The 21451-nt window shown below is 44.0% G+C and overlaps 16 non-coding genes across 16 annotated transcripts; all 16 read right to left on the bottom strand.

Moving 5' to 3' along the window:
* Positions 1 to 1273: 1273 nt before the first annotated feature.
* Positions 1274 to 1360, bottom strand: trnay-gua (transfer RNA tyrosine (anticodon GUA)). Its single transcript is given in 2 exon segments — positions 1274 to 1309; positions 1324 to 1360. It is a non-coding gene; the product is annotated as a tRNA-Tyr (tRNA).
* Positions 1361 to 2535: 1175 nt separating this feature from the next.
* trnas-aga (transfer RNA serine (anticodon AGA)) lies at positions 2536 to 2617 on the bottom strand. Its single transcript has one exon. It is a non-coding gene; the product is annotated as a tRNA-Ser (tRNA).
* A 1289-nt stretch (positions 2618 to 3906) lies between these two features.
* Positions 3907 to 3993, bottom strand: trnay-gua (transfer RNA tyrosine (anticodon GUA)). The gene is given in 2 exon segments: positions 3907 to 3942; positions 3957 to 3993. It is a non-coding gene; the product is annotated as a tRNA-Tyr (tRNA).
* Positions 3994 to 5120: 1127 nt separating this feature from the next.
* Positions 5121 to 5202, bottom strand: trnas-aga (transfer RNA serine (anticodon AGA)). The gene has a single exon. It is a non-coding gene; the product is annotated as a tRNA-Ser (tRNA).
* Positions 5203 to 6491: 1289 nt separating this feature from the next.
* Positions 6492 to 6578, bottom strand: trnay-gua (transfer RNA tyrosine (anticodon GUA)). Its single transcript is given in 2 exon segments — positions 6492 to 6527; positions 6542 to 6578. It is a non-coding gene; the product is annotated as a tRNA-Tyr (tRNA).
* Positions 6579 to 7704: 1126 nt separating this feature from the next.
* On the bottom strand, positions 7705 to 7786 carry trnas-aga (transfer RNA serine (anticodon AGA)). Its single transcript has one exon. It is a non-coding gene; the product is annotated as a tRNA-Ser (tRNA).
* A 1289-nt stretch (positions 7787 to 9075) lies between these two features.
* trnay-gua (transfer RNA tyrosine (anticodon GUA)) lies at positions 9076 to 9162 on the bottom strand. Its single transcript is given in 2 exon segments — positions 9076 to 9111; positions 9126 to 9162. It is a non-coding gene; the product is annotated as a tRNA-Tyr (tRNA).
* Positions 9163 to 10289: 1127 nt separating this feature from the next.
* trnas-aga (transfer RNA serine (anticodon AGA)) lies at positions 10290 to 10371 on the bottom strand. Its single transcript has one exon. It is a non-coding gene; the product is annotated as a tRNA-Ser (tRNA).
* Positions 10372 to 11660: 1289 nt separating this feature from the next.
* Positions 11661 to 11747, bottom strand: trnay-gua (transfer RNA tyrosine (anticodon GUA)). The gene is given in 2 exon segments: positions 11661 to 11696; positions 11711 to 11747. It is a non-coding gene; the product is annotated as a tRNA-Tyr (tRNA).
* A 1125-nt stretch (positions 11748 to 12872) lies between these two features.
* Positions 12873 to 12954, bottom strand: trnas-aga (transfer RNA serine (anticodon AGA)). Its single transcript has one exon. It is a non-coding gene; the product is annotated as a tRNA-Ser (tRNA).
* Positions 12955 to 14243: 1289 nt separating this feature from the next.
* On the bottom strand, positions 14244 to 14330 carry trnay-gua (transfer RNA tyrosine (anticodon GUA)). Its single transcript is given in 2 exon segments — positions 14244 to 14279; positions 14294 to 14330. It is a non-coding gene; the product is annotated as a tRNA-Tyr (tRNA).
* Positions 14331 to 15455: 1125 nt separating this feature from the next.
* trnas-aga (transfer RNA serine (anticodon AGA)) lies at positions 15456 to 15537 on the bottom strand. Its single transcript has one exon. It is a non-coding gene; the product is annotated as a tRNA-Ser (tRNA).
* A 1289-nt stretch (positions 15538 to 16826) lies between these two features.
* On the bottom strand, positions 16827 to 16913 carry trnay-gua (transfer RNA tyrosine (anticodon GUA)). The gene is given in 2 exon segments: positions 16827 to 16862; positions 16877 to 16913. It is a non-coding gene; the product is annotated as a tRNA-Tyr (tRNA).
* Positions 16914 to 17906: 993 nt separating this feature from the next.
* On the bottom strand, positions 17907 to 17988 carry trnas-aga (transfer RNA serine (anticodon AGA)). Its single transcript has one exon. It is a non-coding gene; the product is annotated as a tRNA-Ser (tRNA).
* Positions 17989 to 19277: 1289 nt separating this feature from the next.
* trnay-gua (transfer RNA tyrosine (anticodon GUA)) lies at positions 19278 to 19364 on the bottom strand. Its single transcript is given in 2 exon segments — positions 19278 to 19313; positions 19328 to 19364. It is a non-coding gene; the product is annotated as a tRNA-Tyr (tRNA).
* A 1125-nt stretch (positions 19365 to 20489) lies between these two features.
* On the bottom strand, positions 20490 to 20571 carry trnas-aga (transfer RNA serine (anticodon AGA)). Its single transcript has one exon. It is a non-coding gene; the product is annotated as a tRNA-Ser (tRNA).
* Between the last annotated feature and the right edge of the window lie 880 nt (positions 20572 to 21451).

Consider the following 21451-nt stretch of genomic DNA (forward strand, 5'->3'; position numbering starts at 1 on the left):
GCGAAGGTGGCTAGGCCACCGTCTGTTGATTCCAGGGGTCTCAAACTCAAATTACCTGAGGGCTGCAGGACGCAGAGTCTGGGTGTGGCTGGGCTGCATCAGGTATTCCACTGAAAAAGCTTTGTTCAAAAAATCTAATCTTCTCAAACATCACTACTAACAGTTCTTTAACTATAATGGGTTCTTGTGAACATGAACGGTTTTTCTAAACATGGCTTCTCTTGCCTGCTTCCTGCTGCCAGAGACCTGGCAGCGCTTCCTCTCACATAGCTGAGCCACATTTGGCTTGAGCGAGGAAGCAGTTGACACCCTCACTATGGCTTGAAGAAGATCGTCAGTAAGTCTCGACCTGTACTTGGACATTTTGAAGTTATAGAAAAACTTTTTGCACAAATATGTGCTCCCAAAAAGGCACAGGCTCAGGGGAGCCGGGGGTCAATTTTCTCGACAGCGACCGGGCTGTTCATTATCAGCTGGGACAACATTAATTATTTATTATATAAAACAATGGGATGCAGCCATGGAGGCGTTATTCACTGGCTTTTAGTTTCTATAATAACCCCATGGATTCAGCTGTACGTCCTACCCAACACCGATGTTCTGTTGCTTATGTAACCGAGGCAGGTAAGCCTTTGATGAGGCTCCAGCCTGACTCCGAAGCGGGACGGCGGGCGGGAGCTGGCTGAATGGCCCCATTGAAGGTCCACACCCATTAGTGACATCGTCAACGGAACGTCGGTGTTGGTCCTTAACGGCGGTAACATTGACTTCGTCCAGCTCGAAGTCAAACATTCTCATTTCAAACACAGTAACAAGTAGGAATTCTATGACGGCTATGTGATGTTACACGAGCGCCTCCATAGTTGTGCAATGTTTCTCTGCTTGCATCAACCCCGGCTGATGGCCCGCCCTCGGGAGCCATATAGTCCAGTGTGATTGGTAGGTTCGTTCAGCTCCAGCTTGCACAAAAAAAGGAACCTTCTGCACACAACGCGGGAAAGTGCCATTCGTATAGAACTCGCTGGCCGCACTAAAGATTAAACTTTCATATCGTCCTGAGGGCCACAAAATATTGTCTCGCAGGCCGCAAGCTTGAGAACCCTGTTTTAATCCATGGTCAAAAGCAGTCCTGTAAATTGGAGCAGGAGCTTTGGTGAGTAAAGGCAACATGTTGCAGAGCTTTGAAAAAATGTCCTTGCAGCGGGAGATGTTAGTATAGGGACAAGTAGCCATGGCGTTAGAGCAGTACCTGGACTGTTCCGCCAAAATGTTCTCCTTCGAGCCGGAGTTGAACCAGCGACATAAGGATCCCAGCTGACTAACCTACAGTCCTCCGCTCTACCAACTGAGCTATCGAAGGGTGGGGAGGGACTTGTTCTACGTACTTCTAATGCAGAAGATGGTAACAATCCATGTACGTACGTAACCATCTTTTAGTTACACCGGCTTATGCTTGTCTCTGGATTAGGTGCCAAGTCCAGCTGACAAAAGATGTCAATGACATTTAGTTTAACAGACTAACGTGGTTGGAATGCGGATCCACTATGGTGTAATGTAATTGCTCACTGTAGTTTGTTTTGGTCAGCATGGCATTTTTTTAGGACTATTCAGACTTTACAATGCAGATGTTCCCAACACTTTCATAAATGGTACTGAAAAACTAGCTAGGGACACTGGTTGAAAAGGGAATTTTAAGGGGGGGGGAAGAAAAAAGAAGAGAGGAAGGGGGGAAGAGAAACAGAAAGAAAAGGAGAAAAATTCAATATAAAATCCATAATACACAGTAACAGTAACACAGAAAATGTCAATACTTCAGCATACATTGAGATATGGTTCAAATTCATTTTAAACATGAATTAGGGCAAATCATTAGAATCACATCTTAATATAAACACCTCAACCACCCATTATTACCTCAATATAAACACATAGTAGGGTGACAGATTCTATTAAAAATCTCTTAATGAAAACTGGTATATGAAACCCAGCAAATGAAATACTGATTGTGCACCTAACACACTCTTGCCAGGATTTGCACCTGGAGTCTTCCACCCAAAGGATGGATGTGTTGCTATTACACCACAAGAGTTGTGTTTTTTTCCCCACATTTTTTTAAAGAGAGAGTGCAAACACAACAACTAAAAACTATATACAATAACAATTTAAAACCTGTCTATATACAAAACCCCAAAACACTAACAAATTACACCATCCCTGGATTAGGTGCCAAGTCCAGCTGACAAAAGATGTTAATGACATTTAGTTTAACAGGCTAATGTGGTTGGAAGGCGGATCCACTATGTTGCAATGTAGTTGCTCACTGTAGTTTGTTTTGGTCAGCATGGTATTTGTTTAGGACTATTCAGCCTTTACAATGTGCAGCAGCAGATTCATTAATATACAGTACAATGCCTCAGCAGATGTTCCCAACACTTTCCCAATTGGTACTGAAAAACAAGCTAGGAACACAACACTAATTATGCAATGGTCAATCAAGAACCTTATCCAAGGTAAAACAACATCAGGGGAACTTCACATTGTTGGCAGGATTCGAACCTGCGCGGGGAGACCCCAATGGATTTCTAGTCCATCGCCTTAACCACTCGGCCACAACAACACTCCTGGAGGCTCACGCGAAGGTGGCTAGGCCACCGTCTGTTGATTCCAGGGGTCTCAAACTCAAATTACCTGAGGGCTGCAGGACGCAGAGTCTGGGTGTGGCTGGGCTGCATCAGGTATTCCACTGAAAAAGCTTTGTTCAAAAAATCTAATCTTCTCAAACATCACTACTAACAGTTCTTTAACTATAATGGGTTCTTGTGAACATGAACGGTTTTTCTAAACATGGCTTCTCTTGCCTGCTTCCTGCTGCCAGAGACCTGGCAGCGCTTCCTCTCACATAGCTGAGCCACATTTGGCTTGAGCGAGGAAGCAGTTGACACCCTCACTATGGCTTGAAGAAGATCGTCAGTAAGTCTCGACCTGTACTTGGACATTTTGAAGTTATAGAAAAACTTTTTGCACAAATATGTGCTCCCAAAAAGGCACAGGCTCAGGGGAGCCGGGGGTCAATTTTCTCGACAGCGACCGGGCTGTTCATTATCAGCTGGGACAACATTAATTATTTATTATATAAAACAATGGGATGCAGCCATGGAGGCGTTATTCACTGGTTTTTAGTTTCTATAATAACCCCATGGATTCAGCTGTACGTCCTACCCAACACCGATGTTCTGTTGCTTATGTAACCGAGGCAGGTAAGCCTTTGATGAGGCTCCAGCCTGACTCCGAAGCGGGACGGCGGGCGGGAGCTGGCTGAATGGCCCCATTGAAGGTCCACACCCATTAGTGACATCGTCAACGGAACGTCGGTGTTGGTCCTTAACGGCGGTAACATTGACTTCGTCCAGCTCGAAGTCAAACATTCTCATTTCAAACACAGTAACAAGTAGGAATTCTATGACGGCTATGTGATGTTACACCAGCGCCTCCATAGTTGTGCAATGTTTCTCTGCTTGCATCAACCCCGGCTGATGGCCCGCCCTCGGGAGCCATATAGTCCAGTGTGATTGGTAGGTTCGTTCAGCTCCAGCTTGCACAAAAAAAGGAACCTTCTGCACACAACGCGGGAAAGTGCCATTCGTATAGAACTCGCTGGCCGCACTAAAGATTAAACTTTCATATCGTCCTGAGGGCCGCAAAATATTGTCTCGCAGGCCGCAAGCTTGAGAACCCTGTTTTAATCCATGGTCAAAAGCAGTCCTGTAAATTGGAGCAGGAGCTTTGGTGAGTAAAGGCAACATGTTGCAGAGCTTTGAAAAAATGTCCTTGCAGCGGGAGATGTTAGTATAGGGACAAGTAGCCATGGCGTTAGAGCAGTACCTGGACTGTTCCGCCAAAATGTTCTCCTTCGAGCCGGAGTTGAACCAGCAACCTAAGGATCCCAGCTGACTAACCTACAGTCCTCCGCTCTACCAACTGAGCTATCGAAGGGTGGGGAGGGACTTGTTCTACGTACCTCTAATCCAGAAGATTAGAGGTAAGAAGATTAGGTGCCAAGTCCAGCTGACAAAAGATGTCAATGACATTTAGTTTAACAGACTAACGTGGTTGGAAGGCGGATCCACTATGGTGTAATGTAACTGCTCACTGTAGTTTGTTTTGGTCAGCATGGCATTTTTTTAGGAATATTCAGACTTTACAATGCAGATCTTCCCAACACTTTCCTAAATGGTACTGAAAAACTAGCTAGGGACACTGGTTGAAAAGGGAATTTTAAGGGGGGGGGGAAGAAAAAAGAAGAGAGGAAGGGGGGAAGAGAAACAGAAAGAAAAGGAGAAAAATTCAATATAAAATCCATAATACACAGTAACAGTAACACAGAAAGTGTCAATACTTCAGCATACATTGAGATATGGTTCAAATTCATTTTAAACATGAATTAGGGCAAATCATTAGAATCACATCTTAATATAAACACCTCAACCACCCATTATTACCTCAATATAAACACATAGTAGGGTGACAGATTCTATTAAAAATCTCTTAATGAAAACTGGTATATGAAACCCAGCAAATGAAATACTGATTGTGCACCTAACACACTCTTGCCAGGATTTGCACCTGGAGTCTTCCACCCAAAGGATGGATGTGTTGCTATTACACCACAAGAGTTGAGTTTTTTTCCCCAAATTTTTTTAAAGAGAGAGTGCAAACACAACAACTAAAAACTATATACAATAACAATTTAAAACCTGTCTATATACAAAACCCCAAAACACTAACAAATTACACCATCCCTGGATTAGGTGCCAAGTCCAGCTGACAAAAGATTTTAATGACATTTAGTTTAAAAGGCTAATGTGGTTGGAAGGCGGATCCACTATGTTGCAATGTAATTGCTCACTGTAGTTTGTTTTGGTCAGCATGGTATTTGTTTAGGACTATTCAGCCTTTACAATGTGCAGCAGCATATTCATTAATATACAGTACAATGCCTCAGCAGATGTTCCCAACACTTTCCCAATTGGTACTGAAAAACAAGCTAGGAACACAACACTAATTATGCAATGGTCAATCAAGAACCTTATCCAAGGTAAAACAACATCAGGGGAACTTCACGTTGTTGGCAGGATTCGAACCTGCGCGGGGAGACCCCAATGGATTTCTAGTCCATCGCCTTAACCACTCGGCCACAACAACACTCCTGGAGGCTCACGCGAAGGTGGCTAGGCCACCGTCTGTTGATTCCAGGGGTCTCAAACTCAAATTACCTGAGGGCTGCAGGACGCAGAGTCTGGGTGTGGCTGGGCTGCATCAGGTATTCCACTGAAAAAGCTTTGTTCAAAAAATCTAATCTTCTCAAACATCACTACTAACAGTTCTTTAACTATAATGGGTTCTTTTGAACATGAACGGTTTTTCTAAACATGGCTTCTCTTGCCTGCTTCCTGCTGCCAGAGACCTGGCAGCGCTTCCTCTCACATAGCTGAGCCACATTTGGCTTGAGCGAGGAAGCAGTTGACACCCTCACTATGGCTTGAAGAAGATCGTCAGTAAGTCTCGACCTGTACTTGGACTTTTTGAAGTTATAGAAAAACTTTTTGCACAAATATGTGCTCCCAAAAAGGCACAGGCTCAGGGGAGCCGGGGGTCAATTTTCTCGACAGCGACCGGGCTGTTCATTATCAGCTGGGACAACATTAATTATTTATTATATAAAACAATGGGATGCAGCCATGGAGGCGTGATTCACTGGCTTTTAGTTTCTATAATAACCCCATGGATTCAGCTGTACGTCCTACCCAACACCGATGTTCTGTTGCTTATGTAACCGAGGCAGGTAAGCCTTTGATGAGGCTCCAGCCTGACTCCGAAGCGGGACGGCGGGCGGGAGCTGGCTGAATGGCCCCATTGAAGGTCCACACCCATTAGTGACATCGTCAACGGAACGTCGGTGTTGGTCCTTAACGGCGGTAACATTGACTTCGTCCAGCTCGAAGTCAAACATTCTCATTTCAAACACAGTAACAAGTAGGAATTCTATGACGGCTATGTGATGTTACACGAGCGCCTCCATAGTTGTGCAATGTTTCTCTGCTTGCATCAACCCCGGCTGATGGCCCGCCCTCGGGAGCCATATAGTCCAGTGTGATTGGTAGGTTCGTTCAGCTCCAGCTTGCACAAAAAAAGGAACCTTCTGCACACAACGCGGGAAAGTGCCATTCGTATAGAACTCGCTGGCCGCACTAAAGATTAAACTTTCATATCGTCCTGAGGGCCACAAAATATTGTCTCGCAGGCCGCAAGCTTGAGAACCCTGTTTTAATCCATGGTCAAAAGCAGTCCTGTAAATTGGAGCAGGAGCTTTGGTGAGTAAAGGCAACATGTTGCAGAGCTTTGAAAAAATGTCCTTGCAGCGGGAGATGTTAGTATAGGGACAAGTAGCCATGGCGTTAGAGCAGTACCTGGACTGTTCCGCCAAAATGTTCTCCTTCGAGCCAGAGTTGAACCAGCGACCTAAGGATCCCAGCTGACTAACCTACAGTCCTCCGCTCTACCAACTGAGCTATCGAAGGGTGGGGAGGGACTTGTTCTACGTACCTCTAATCCAGAAGATTAGAGGTAAGAAGATTAGGTGCCAAGTCCAGCTGACAAAAGATGTCAATGACATTTAGTTTAACAGACTAACGTGGTTGGAAGGCGGATTCACTATGGTGTAATGTAACTGCTCACTGTAGTTTGTTTTGGTCAGCATGGCATTTTTTTAGGAATATTCAGACTTTACAATGCAGATCTTCCCAACACTTTCATAAATGGTACTGAAAAACTAGCTAGGGACACTGGTTGAAAAGGGAATTTTAAGGGGGGGGGAAGAAAAAAGAAGAGAGGAAGGGGGGAAGAGAAACAGAAAGAAAAGGAGAAAAATTCAATATAAAATCCATAATACACAGTAACAGTAACACAGAAAATGTCAATACTTCAGCATACATTGAGATATGGTTCAAATTCATTTTAAACATGAATTAGGGCAAATCATTAGAATCACATCTTAATATAAACACCTCAACCACCCATTATTACCTCAATATAAACACATAGTAGGGTGACAGATTCTATTAAAAATCTCTTAATGAAAACTGGTATATGAAACCCAGCAAATGAAATACTGATTGTGCACCTAACACACTCTTGCCAGGATTTGCACCTGGAGTCTTCCACCCAAAGGATGGATGTGTTGCTATTACACCACAAGAGTTGTGTTTTTTTCCCCACATTTTTTTAAAGAGAGAGTGCAAACACAACAACTAAAAACTATATACAATAACAATTTAAAACCTGTCTATATACAAAACCCCAAAACACTAACAAATTACACCATCCCTGGATTAGGTGCCAAGTCCAGCTGACAAAAGATTTTAATGACATTTAGTTTAACAGGCTAATGTGGTTGGAAGGCGGATCCACTATGTTGCAATGTAGTTGCTCACTGTAGTTTGTTTTGGTCAGCATGGTATTTGTTTAGGACTATTCAGCCTTTACAATGTGCAGCAGCAGATTCATTAATATACAGTACAATGCCTCAGCAGATGTTCCCAACACTTTCCCAATTGGTACTGAAAAACAAGCTAGGAACACAACACTAATTATGCAATGGTCAATCAAGAACCTTATCCAAGGTAAAACAACATCAGGGGAACTTCACATTGTTGGCAGGATTCGAACCTGCGCGGGGAGACCCCAATGGATTTCTAGTCCATCGCCTTAACCACTCGGCCACAACAACACTCCTGGAGGCTCACGCGAAGGTGGCTAGGCCACCGTCTGTTGATTCCAGGGGTCTCAAACTCAAATTACCTGAGGGCTGCAGGACGCAGAGTCTGGGTGTGGCTGGGCTGCATCAGGTATTCCACTGAAAAAGCTTTGTTCAAAAAATCTAATCTTCTCAAACATCACTACTAACAGTTCTTTAACTATAATGGGTTCTTGTGAACATGAACGGTTTTTCTAAACATGGCTTCTCTTGCCTGCTTCCTGCTGCCAGAGACCTGGCAGCGCTTCCTCTCACATAGCTGAGCCACATTTGGCTTGAGCGAGGAAGCAGTTGACACCCTCACTATGGCTTGAAGAAGATCGTCAGTAAGTCTCGACCTGTACTTGGACATTTTGAAGTTATAGAAAAACTTTTTGCACAAATATGTGCTCCCAAAAAGGCACAGGCTCAGGGGAGCCGGGGGTCAATTTTCTCGACAGCGACCGGGCTGTTCATTATCAGCTGGGACAACATTAATTATTTATTATATAAAACAATGGGATGCAGCCATGGAGGCGTTATTCACTGGTTTTTAGTTTCTATAATAACCCCATGGATTCAGCTGTACGTCCTACCCAACACCGATGTTCTGTTGCTTATGTAACCGAGGCAGGTAAGCCTTTGATGAGGCTCCAGCCTGACTCCGAAGCGGGACGGCGGGCGGGAGCTGGCTGAATGGCCCCATTGAAGGTCCACACCCATTAGTGACATCGTCAACGGAACGTCGGTGTTGGTCCTTAACGGCGGTAACATTGACTTCGTCCAGCTCGAAGTCAAACATTCTCATTTCAAACACAGTAACAAGTAGGAATTCTATGACGGCTATGTGATGTTACACCAGCGCCTCCATAGTTGTGCAATGTTTCTCTGCTTGCATCAACCCCGGCTGATGGCCCGCCCTCGGGAGCCATATAGTCCAGTGTGATTGGTAGGTTCGTTCAGCTCCAGCTTGCACAAAAAAAGGAACCTTCTGCACACAACGCGGGAAAGTGCCATTCGTATAGAACTCGCTGGCCGCACTAAAGATTAAACTTTCATATCGTCCTGAGGGCCGCAAAATATTGTCTCGCAGGCCGCAAGCTTGAGAACCCTGTTTTAATCCATGGTCAAAAGCAGTCCTGTAAATTGGAGCAGGAGCTTTGGTGAGTAAAGGCAACATGTTGCAGAGCTTTGAAAAAATGTCCTTGCAGCGGGAGATGTTAGTATAGGGACAAGTAGCCATGGCGTTAGAGCAGTACCTGGACTGTTCCGCCAAAATGTTCTCCTTCGAGCCGGAGTTGAACCAGCAACCTAAGGATCCCAGCTGACTAACCTACAGTCCTCCGCTCTACCAACTGAGCTATCGAAGGGTGGGGAGGGACTTGTTCTACGTACCTCTAATCCAGAAGATTAGAGGTAAGAAGATTAGGTGCCAAGTCCAGCTGACAAAAGATGTCAATGACATTTAGTTTAACAGACTAACGTGGTTGGAAGGCGGATCCACTATGGTGTAATGTAACTGCTCACTGTAGTTTGTTTTGGTCAGCATGGCATTTTTTTAGGAATATTCAGACTTTACAATGCAGATCTTCCCAACACTTTCCTAAATGGTACTGAAAAACTAGCTAGGGACACTGGTTGAAAAGGGAATTTTAAGGGGGGGGGGAAGAAAAAAGAAGAGAGGAAGGGGGGAAGAGAAACAGAAAGAAAAGGAGAAAAATTCAATATAAAATCCATAATACACAGTAACAGTAACACAGAAAGTGTCAATACTTCAGCATACATTGAGATATGGTTCAAATTCATTTTAAACATGAATTAGGGCAAATCATTAGAATCACATCTTAATATAAACACCTCAACCACCCATTATTACCTCAATATAAACACATAGTAGGGTGACAGATTCTATTAAAAATCTCTTAATGAAAACTGGTATATGAAACCCAGCAAATGAAATACTGATTGTGCACCTAACACACTCTTGCCAGGATTTGCACCTGGAGTCTTCCACCCAAAGGATGGATGTGTTGCTATTACACCACAAGAGTTGTGTTTTTTTCCCCACATTTTTTTAAAGAGAGAGTGCAAACACAACAACTAAAAACTATATACAATAACAATTTAAAACCTGTCTATATACAAAACCCCAAAACACTAACAAATTACACCATCCCTGGATTAGGTGCCAAGTCCAGCTGACAAAAGATTTTAATGACATTTAGTTTAAAAGGCTAATGTGGTTGGAAGGCGGATCCACTATGTTGCAATGTAATTGCTCACTGTAGTTTGTTTTGGTCAGCATGGTATTTGTTTAGGACTATTCAGCCTTTACAATGTGCAGCAGCATATTCATTAATATACAGTACAATGCCTCAGCAGATGTTCCCAACACTTTCCCAATTGGTACTGAAAAACAAGCTAGGAACACAACACTAATTATGCAATGGTCAATCAAGAACCTTATCCAAGGTAAAACAACATCAGGGGAACTTCACGTTGTTGGCAGGATTCGAACCTGCGCGGGGAGACCCCAATGGATTTCTAGTCCATCGCCTTAACCACTCGGCCACAACAACACTCCTGGAGGCTCACGCGAAGGTGGCTAGGCCACCGTCTGTTGATTCCAGGGGTCTCAAACTCAAATTACCTGAGGGCTGCAGGACGCAGAGTCTGGGTGTGGCTGGGCTGCATCAGGTATTCCACTGAGAAAGCTTTGTTCAAAAAATCTAATCTTCTCAAACATCACTACTAACAGTTCTTTAACTATAATGGGTTCTTTTGAACATGAACGGTTTTTCTAAACATGGCTTCTCTTGCCTGCTTCCTGCTGCCAGAGACCTGGCAGCGCTTCCTCTCACATAGCTGAGCCACATTTGGCTTGAGCGAGGAAGCAGTTGACACCCTCACTATGGCTTGAAGAAGATCGTCAGTAAGTCTCGACCTGTACTTGGACTTTTTGAAGTTATAGAAAAACTTTTTGCACAAATATGTGCTCCCAAAAAGGCACAGGCTCAGGGGAGCCGGGGGTCAATTTTCTCGACAGCGACCGGGCTGTTCATTATCAGCTGGGACAACATTAATTATTTATTATATAAAACAATGGGATGCAGCCATGGAGGCGTGATTCACTGGCTTTTAGTTTCTATAATAACCCCATGGATTCAGCTGTACGTCCTACCCAACACCGATGTTCTGTTGCTTATGTAACCGAGGCAGGTAAGCCTTTGATGAGGCTCCAGCCTGACTCCGAAGCGGGACGGCGGGCGGGAGCTGGCTGAATGGCCCCATTGAAGGTCCACACCCATTAGTGACATCGTCAACGGAACGTCGGTGTTGGTCCTTAACGGCGGTAACATTGACTTCGTCCAGCTCGAAGTCAAACATTCTCATTTCAAACACAGTAACAAGTAGGAATTCTATGACGGCTATGTGATGTTACACGAGCGCCTCCATAGTTGTGCAATGTTTCTCTGCTTGCATCAACCCCGGCTGATGGCCCGCCCTCGGGAGCCATATAGTCCAGTGTGATTGGTAGGTTCGTTCAGCTCCAGCTTGCACAAAAAAAGGAACCTTCTGCACACAACGCGGGAAAGTGCCATTCGTATAGAACTCGCTGGCCGCACTAAAGATTAAACTTTCATATCGTCCTGAGGGCCACAAAATATTGTCTCGCAGGCCGCAAGCTTGAGAACCCTGTTTTAATCCATGGTCAAAAGCAGTCCTGTAAATTGGAGCAGGAGCTTTGGTGAGTAAAGGCAACATGTTGCAGAGCTTTGAAAAAATGTCCTTGCAGCGGGAGATGTTAGTATAGGGACAAGTAGCCATGGCGTTAGAGCAGTACCTGGACTGTTCCGCCAAAATGTTCTCCTTCGAGCCAGAGTTGAACCAGCGACCTAAGGATCCCAGCTGACTAACCTACAGTCCTCCGCTCTACCAACTGAGCTATCGAAGGGTGGGGAGGGACTTGTTCTACGTACCTCTAATCCAGAAGATTAGAGGTAAGAAGATTAGGTGCCAAGTCCAGCTGACAAAAGATGTCAATGACATTTAGTTTAACAGACTAACGTGGTTGGAAGGCGGATTCACTATGGTGTAATGTAACTGCTCACTGTAGTTTGTTTTGGTCAGCATGGCATTTTTTTAGGAATATTCAGACTTTACAATGCAGATCTTCCCAACACTTTCCTAAATGGTACTGAAAAACTAGCTAGGGACACTGGTTGAAAAGGGAATTTTAAGGGGGGGGAAGAAAAAAGAAGAGAGGAAGGGGGGAAGAGAAACAGAAAGAAAAGGAGAAAAATTCAATATAAAATCCATAATACACAGTAACAGTAACACAGAAAGTGTCAATACTTCAGCATACATTGAGATATGGTTCAAATTCATTTTAAACATGAATTAGGGCAAATCATTAGAATCACATCTTAATATAAACACCTCAACCACCCATTATTACCTCAATATAAACACATAGTAGGGTGACAGATTCTATTAAAAATCTCTTAATGAAAACTGGTATATGAAACCCAGCAAATGAAATACTGATTGTGCACCTAACACACTCTTGCCAGGATTTGCACCTGGAGTCTTCCACCCAAAGGATGGATGTGTTGCTATTACACCACAAGAGTTGAGTTTTTTTCCCCAAATTTTTTTAAAGAGAGAGTGCAAACACAACAACTAAAAACTATATACAATAACAATTTAAAACCTGTCTATATACAAAACCCCAAAACACTAACAAATTACACCATCCCTGGATTAGGTGCCAAGTCCAGCTGACAAAAGATTTTAATGACATTTAGTTTAAAAGGCTAATGTGGTTGGAAGGCGGATCCACTATGTTGCAATGTAATTGCTCACTGTAGTTTGTTTTGGTCAGCATGGTATTTGTTTAGGACTATTCAGCCTTTACAATGTGCAGCAGCATATTCATTAATATACAGTACAATGCCTCAGCAGATGTTCCCAACACTTTCCCAATTGGTACTGAAAAACAAGCTAGGAACACAACACTAATTATGCAATGGTCAATCAAGAACCTTATCCAAGGTAAAACAACATCAGGGGAACTTCACGTTGTTGGCAGGATTCGAACCTGCGCGGGGAGACCCCAATGGATTTCTAGTCCATCGCCTTAACCACTCGGCCACAACAACACTCCTGGAAGCTCACGCGAAGGTGACTAGGCCACCGTCTGTTGATTCCAGGGGTCTCAAACTCAAATTACCTGAGGGCTGCAGGACGCAGAGTCTGGGTGTGGCTGGGCTGCATCAGGTATTCCACTGAAAAAGCTTTGTTCAAAAAATCTAATCTTCTCAAACATCACTACTAACAGTTCTTTAACTATAATGGGTTCTTTTGAACATGAACGGTTTTTCTAAACATGGCTTCTCTTGCCTGCTTCCTGCTGCCAGAGACCTGGCAGCGCTTCCTCTCACATAGCTGAGCCACATTTGGCTTGAGCGAGGAAGCAGTTGACACCCTCACTATGGCTTGAAGAAGATCGTCAGTAAGTCTCGACCTGTACTTGGACTTTTTGAAGTTATAGAAAAACTTTTTGCACAAATATGTGCTCCCAAAAAGGCACAGGCTCAGGGGAGCCGGGGGTCAATTTTCTCGACAGCGACCGGGCTGTTCATTATCAGCTGGGACAACATTAATTATTTATTATATAAAACAATGGGATGCAGCCATGGAGGCGTGATTCACTGGCTTTTAGTTTCTATAATAACCCCATGGATTCAGCTGTACGTCCTACCCAACACCGATGTTCTGTTGCTTATGTAACCGAGGCAGGTAAGCCTTTGATGAGGCTCCAGCCTGACTCCGAAGCGGGACGGCGGGCGGGAGCTGGCTGAATGGCCCCATTGAAGGTCCACACCCATTAGTGACATCGTCAACGGAACGTCGGTGTTGGTCCTTAACGGCGGTAACATTGACTTCGTCCAGCTCGAAGTCAAACATTCTCATTTCAAACACAGTAACAAGTAGGAATTCTATGACGGCTATGTGATGTTACACGAGCGCCTCCATAGTTGTGCAATGTTTCTCTGCTTGCATCAACCCCGGCTGATGGCCCGCCCTCGGGAGCCATATAGTCCAATGTGATTGGTAGGTTCGTTCAGCTCCAGCTTGCACAAAAAAAGGAACCTTCTGCACACAACGCGGGAAAGTGCCATTCGTATAGAACTCGCTGGCCGCACTAAAGATTAAACTTTCATATCGTCCTGAGGGCCACAAAATATTGTCTCGCAGGCCGCAAGCTTGAGAACCCTGTTTTAATCCATGGTCAAAAGCAGTCCTGTAAATTGGAGCAGGAGCTTTGGTGAGTAAAGGCAACATGTTGCAGAGCTTTGAAAAAATGTCCTTGCAGCGGGAGATGTTAGTATAGGGACAAGTAGCCATGGCGTTAGAGCAGTACCTGGACTGTTCCGCCAAAATGTTCTCCTTCGAGCCGGAGTTGAACCAGCGACCTAAGGATCCCAGCTGACTAACCTACAGTCCTCTGCTCTACCAACTGAGCTATCGAAGGGTGGGGAGGGACTTGTTCTACGTACCTCTAATCCAGAAGATTAGAGGTAAGAAGATTAGGTGCCAAGTCCAGCTGACAAAAGATGTCAATGACATTTAGTTTAACAGACTAACGTGGTTGGAAGGCGGATTCACTATGGTGTAATGTAACTGCTCACTGTAGTTTGTTTTGGTCAGCATGGCATTTTTTTAGGAATATTCAGACTTTACAATGCAGATCTTCCCAACACTTTCCTAAATGGTACTGAAAAACTAGCTAGGGACACTGGTTGAAAAGGGAATTTTAAGGGGGGGGAAGAAAAAAGAAGAGAGGAAGGGGGGAAGAGAAACAGAAAGAAAAGGAGAAAAATTCAATATAAAATCCATAATACACAGTAACAGTAACACAGAAAGTGTCAATACTTCAGCATACATTGAGATATGGTTCAAATTCATTTTAAACATGAATTAGGGCAAATCATTAGAATCACATCTTAATATAAACACCTCAACCACCCATTATTACCTCAATATAAACACATAGTAGGGTGACAGATTCTATTAAAAATCTCTTAATGAAAACTGGTATATGAAACCCAGCAAATGAAATACTGATTGTGCACCTAACACACTCTTGCCAGGATTTGCACCTGGAGTCTTCCACCCAAAGGATGGATGTGTTGCTATTACACCACAAGAGTTGTGTTTTTTTCCCCACATTTTTTTAAAGAGAGAGTGCAAACACAACAACTAAAAACTATATACAATAACAATTTAAAACCTGTCTATATACAAAACCCCAAAACACTAACAAATTACACCATCCCTGGATTAGGTGCCAAGTCCAGCTGACAAAAGATTTTAATGACATTTAGTTTAAAAGGCTAATGTGGTTGGAAGGCGGATCCACTATGTTGCAATGTAATTGCTCACTGTAGTTCGTTTTGGTCAGCATGGTATTTGTTTAGGACTATTCAGCCTTTACAATGTGCAGCAGCATATTCATTAATATACAGTACAATGCCTCAGCAGATGTTCCCAACACTTTCCCAATTGGTACTGAAAAACAAGCTAGGAACACAACACTAATTATGCAATGGTCAATCAAGAACCTTATCCAAGGTAAAACAACATCAGGGGAACTTCACGTTGTTGGCAGGATTCGAACCTGCGCGGGGAGACCCCAATGGATTTCTAGTCCATCGCCTTAACCGCTCGGCCACAACAACACTCCTGGAGGCTCACGCGAAGGTGGCTAGGCCACCGTCTGTTGATTCCAGGGGTCTCAAACTCAAATTACCTGAGGGCTGCAGGACGCAGAGTCTGGGTGTGGCTGGGCTGCATCAGGTATTCCACTGAAAAAGCTTTGTTCAAAAAATCTAATCTTCTCAAACATCACTACTAACAGTTCTTTAACTATAATGGGTTCTTTTGAACATGAACGGTTTTTCTAAACATGGCTTCTCTTGCCTGCTTCCTGCTGCCAGAGACCTGGCAGCGCTTCCTCTCACATAGCTGAGCCACATTTGGCTTGAGCGAGGAAGCAGTTGACACCCTCACTATGGCTTGAAGAAGATCGTCAGTAAGTCCCGACCTGTACTTGGACTTTTTGAAGTTATAGAAAAACTTTTTGCACAAATATGTGCTCCCAAAAAGGCACAGGCTCAGGGGAGCCGGGGGTCAATTTTCTCGACAGCGACCGGGCTGTTCATTATCAGCTGGGACAACATTAATTATTTATTATATAAAACAATGGGATGCAGCCATGGAGGCGTGATTCACTGGCTTTTAGTTTCTATAATAACCCCATGGATTCAGCTGTACGTCCTACCCAACACCGATGTTCTGTTGCTTATGTAACCGAGGCAGGTAAGCCTTTGATGAGGCTCCAGCCTGACTCCGAAGCGGGACGGCGGGCGGGAGCTGGCTGAATGGCCCCATTGAAGGTCCACACCCATTAGTGACATCGTCAACGGAACGTCGGTGTTGGTCCTTAACGGCGGTAACATTGACTTCGTCCAGCTCGAAGTCAAACATTCTCATTTCAAACACAGTAACAAGTAGGAATTCTATGACGGCTATGTGATGTTACACGAGCGCCTCCATAGTTGTGCAATGTTTCTCTGCTTGCATCAACCCCGGCTGATGGCCCGCCCTCGGGAGCCATATAGTCCAGTGTGATTGGTAGGTTCGTTCAGCTCCAGCTTGCACAAAAAAAGGAACCTTCTGCACACAACGCGGGAAAGTGCCATTCGTATAGAACTCGCTGGCCGCACTAAAGATTAAACTTTCATATCGTCCTGAGGGCCACAAAATATTGTCTCGCAGGCCGCAAGTTTGAGAACCCTGTTTTAATCCATGGTCAAAAGCAGTCCTGTAAATTGGAGCAGGAGCTTTGGTGAGTAAAGGCAACATGTTGCAGAGCTTTGAAAAAATGTCCTTGCAGCGGGAGATGTTAGTATAGGGACAAGTAGCCATGGCGTTAGAGCAGTACCTGGACTGTTCCGCCAAAATATTATCCTTCGAGCCGGAGTTGAACCAGCGACCTAAGGATCCCAGCTGACTAACCTACAGTCCTCCGCTCTACCAACTGAGCTATCGAAGGGTGGGGAAGGACTTGTTCTACGTACCTCTAATCCAGAAGATTAGAGGTAAGAAGATTAGGTGCCAAGTCCAGCTGACAAAAGATGTCAATGACATTTAGTTTAACAGACTAACGTGGTTGGAAGGCGGGACACTGGTTGAAAAGGGAATTTTAAGGGGGGGGAAGAAAAAAGAAGAGAGGAAGGGGGGAAGAGAAACAGAAAGAAAAGGAGAAAAATTCAATATAAAATCCATAATACACAGTAACAGTAACACAGAAAGTGTCAATACTTCAGCATACATTGAGATATGGTTCAAATTCATTTAAAACATGAATTAGGGCAAATCATTAGAATCACATCTTAATATAAACACCTCAACCACCCATTATTACCTCAATATAAACACATAGTAGGGTGACAGATTCTATTAAAAATCTCTTAATGAAAACTGGTATATGAAACCCAGCAAATGAAATACTGATTGTGCACCTAACACACTCTTGCCAGGATTTGCACCTGGAGTCTTCCACCCAAAGGATGGATGTGTTGCTATTACACCACAAGAGTTGAGTTTTTTTCCCCAAATTTTTTTAAAGAGAGAGTGCAAACACAACAACTAAAAACTATATACAATAACAATTTAAAACCTGTCTATATACAAAACCCCAAAACACTAACAAATTACACCATCCCTGGATTAGGTGCCAAGTCCAGCTGACAAAAGATTTTAATGACATTTAGTTTAAAAGGCTAATGTGGTTGGAAGGCGGATCCACTATGTTGCAATGTAATTGCTCACTGTAGTTTGTTTTGGTCAGCATGGTATTTGTTTAGGACTATTCAGCCTTTACAATGTGCAGCAGCATATTCATTAATATACAGTACAATGCCTCAGCAGATGTTCCCAACACTTTCCCAATTGGTACTGAAAAACAAGCTAGGAACACAACACTAATTATGCAATGGTCAATCAAGAACCTTATCCAAGGTAAATCAACATCAGGGGAACTTCACGTTGTTGGCAGGATTCGAACCTGCGCGGGGAGACCCCAATGGATTTCTAGTCCATCGCCTTAACCACTCGGCCACAACAACACTCCTGGAGTCTCACGCGAAGGTGGCTAGGCCACCGTCTGTTGATTCCAGGGGTCTCAAACTCAAATTACCTGAGGGCTGCAGGACGCAGAGTCTGGGTGTGGCTGGGCTGCATCAGGTATTCCACTGAAAAAGCTTTGTTCAAAAAATCTAATCTTCTCAAACATCACTACTAACAGTTCTTTAACTATAATGGGTTCTTTTGAACATGAACGGTTTTTCTAAACATGGCTTCTCTTGCCTGCTTCCTGCTGCCAGAGACCTGGCAGCGCTTCCTCTCACATAGCTGAGCCACATTTGGCTTGAGCGAGGAAGCAGTTGACACCCTCACTATGGCTTGAAGAAGATCGTCAGTAAGTCTCGACCTGTACTTGGACTTTTTGAAGTTATAGAAAAACTTTTTGCACAAATATGTGCTCCCAAAAAGGCACAGGCTCAGGGGAGCCGGGGGTCAATTTTCTCGACAGCGACCGGGCTGTTCATTATCAGCTGGGACAACATTAATTATTTATTATATAAAACAATGGGATGCAGCCATGGAGGCGTTATTCACTGGCTTTTAGTTTCTATAATAACCCCATGGATTCAGCTGTACGTCCTACCCAACACCGATGTTCTGTTGCTTATGTAACCGAGGCAGGTAAGCCTTTGATGAGGCTCCAGCCTGACTCCGAAGCGGGACGGCGGGCGGGAGCTGGCTGAATGGCCCCATTGAAGGTCCACACCCATTAGTGACATCGTCAACGGAACGTCGGTGTTGGTCCTTAACGGCGGTAACATTGACTTCGTCCAGCTCGAAGTCAAACATTCTCATTTCAAACACAGTAACAAGTAGGAATTCTATGACGGCTATGTGATGTTACACGAGCGCCTCCATAGTTGTGCAATGTTTCTCTGCTTGCATCAACCCCGGCTGATGGCCCGCCCTCGGGAGCCATATAGTCCAGTGTGATTGGTAGGTTCGTTCAGCTCCAGCTTGCACAAAAAAAGGAACCTTCTGCACACAACGCGGGAAAGTGCCATTCGTATAGAACTCGCTGGCCGCACTAAAGATTAAACTTTCATATCGTCCTGAGGGCCACAAAATATTGTCTCGCAGGCCGCAAGCTTGAGAACCCTGTTTTAATCCATGGTCAAAAGCAGTCCTGTAAATTGGAGCAGGAGCTTTGGTGAGTAAAGGCAACATGTTGCAGAGCTTTGAAAAAATGTCCTTGCAGCGGGAGATGTTAGTATAGGGACAAGTAGCCATGGCGTTAGAGCAGTACCTGGACTGTTCCGCCAAAATGTTCTCCTTCGAGCCAGAGTTGAACCAGCGACCTAAGGATCCCAGCTGACTAACCTACAGTCCTCTGCTCTACCAACTGAGCTATCGAAGGGTGGGGAGGGAGTTGTTCTACGTACCTCTAATCCAGAAGATTAGAGGTAAGAAGATTAGGTGCCAAGTCCAGCTGACAAAAGATGTCAATGACATTTAGTTTAACAGACTAACGTGGTTGGAAGGCGGATTCACTATGGTGTAATGTAACTGCTCACTGTAGTTTGTTTTGGTCAGCATGGCATTTTTTTAGGAATATTCAGACTTTACAATGCAGATCTTCCCAACACTTTCCTAAATGGTACTGAAAAACTAGCTAGGGACACTGGTTGAAAAGGGAATTTTAAGGGGGGGGAAGAAAAAAGAAGAGAGGAAGGGGGGAAGAGAAACAGAAAGAAAAGGAGAAAAATTCAATATAAAATCCATAATACACAGTAACAGTAACACAGAAAGTGTCAATACTTCAGCATACATTGAGATATGGTTCAAATTCATTTTAAACATGAATTAGGGCAAATCATTAGAATCACATCTTAATATAAACACCTCAACCACCCATTATTACCTCAATATAAACACATAGTAGGGTGACAGATTCTATTAAAAATCTCTTAATGAAAACTGGTATATGAAACCCAGCAAATGAAATACTGATTGTGCACCTAACACACTCTTGCCAGGATTTGCACCTGGAGTCTTCCACCCAAAGGATGGATGTGTTGCTATTACACCACAAGAGTTGAGTTTTTTTCCCCAAATTTTTTTAAAGAGAGAGTGCAAACACAACAACTAAAAACTATATACAATAACAATTTAAAACCTGTCTATATACAAAACCCCAAAACACTAACAAATTACACCATCCCTGGATTAGGTGCCAAGTCCAGCTGACAAAAGATTTTAATGACATTTAGTTTAAAAGGCTAATGTGGTTGGAAGGCGGATCCACTATGTTGCAATGTAATTGCTCACTGTAGTTTGTTTTGGTCAGCATGGTATTTGTTTAGGACTATTCAGCCTTTACAATGTGCAGCAGCATATTCATTAATATACAGTACAATGCCTCAGCAGATGTTCCCAACACTTTCCCAATTGGTACTGAAAAACAAGCTAGGAACACAACACTAATTATGCAATGGTCAATCAAGAACCTTATCCAAGGTAAAACAACATCAGGGGAACTTCACGTTGTTGGCAGGATTCGAACCTGCGCGGGGAGACCCCAATGGATTTCTAGTCCATCGCCTTAACCACTCGGCCACAACAACACTCCTGGAGGCTCACGCGAAGGTGGCTAGGCCACCGTCTGTTGATTCCAGGGGTCTCAAACTCAAATTACCTGAGGGCTGCAGGACGCAGAGTCTGGGTGTGGCTGGGCTGCATCAGGTATTCCACTGAAAAAGCTTTGTTCAAAAAATCTAATCTTCTCAAACATCACTACTAACAGTTCTTTAACTATAATGGGTTCTTTTGAACATGAACGGTTTTTCTAAACATGGCTTCTCTTGCCTGCTTCCTGCTGCCAGAGACCTGGCAGCGCTTCCTCTCACATAGCTGAGCCACATTTGGCTTGAGCGAGGAAGCAGTTGACACCCTCACTATGGCTTGAAGAAGATCGTCAGTAAGTCTCGACCTGTACTTGGACTTTTTGAAGTTATAGAAAAACTTTTTGCACAAATATGTGCTCCCAAAAAGGCACAGGCTCAGGGGAGCCGGGGGTCAATTTTCTCGACAGCGACCGGGCTGTTCATTATCAGCTGGGACAACATTAATTATTTATTATATAAAACAATGGGATGCAGCCATGGAGGCGTTATTCACTGGCTTTTAGTTTCTATAATAACCCCATGGATTCAGCTGTACGTCCTACCCAACACCGATGTTCTGTTGCTTATGTAACCGAGGCAGGTAAGCCTTTGATGAGGCTCCAGCCTGACTCCGAAGCGGAACGGCGGGCGGGAGCTGGCTGAATGGCCCCATTGAAGGTCCACACCCATTAGTGACATCGTCAACGGAACGTCGGTGTTGGTCCTTAACGGCGGTAACATTGACTTCGTCCAGCTCGAAGTCAAACATTCTCATTTCAAACACAGTAACAAGTAGGAATTCTATGACGGCTATGTGATGTTACACGAGCGCCTCCATAGT

Source organism: Channa argus, unplaced genomic scaffold (assembly GCF_033026475.1).
Source record: "Channa argus isolate prfri unplaced genomic scaffold, Channa argus male v1.0 Contig043, whole genome shotgun sequence".
NCBI lineage: Eukaryota > Metazoa > Chordata > Actinopteri > Anabantiformes > Channidae > Channa > Channa argus.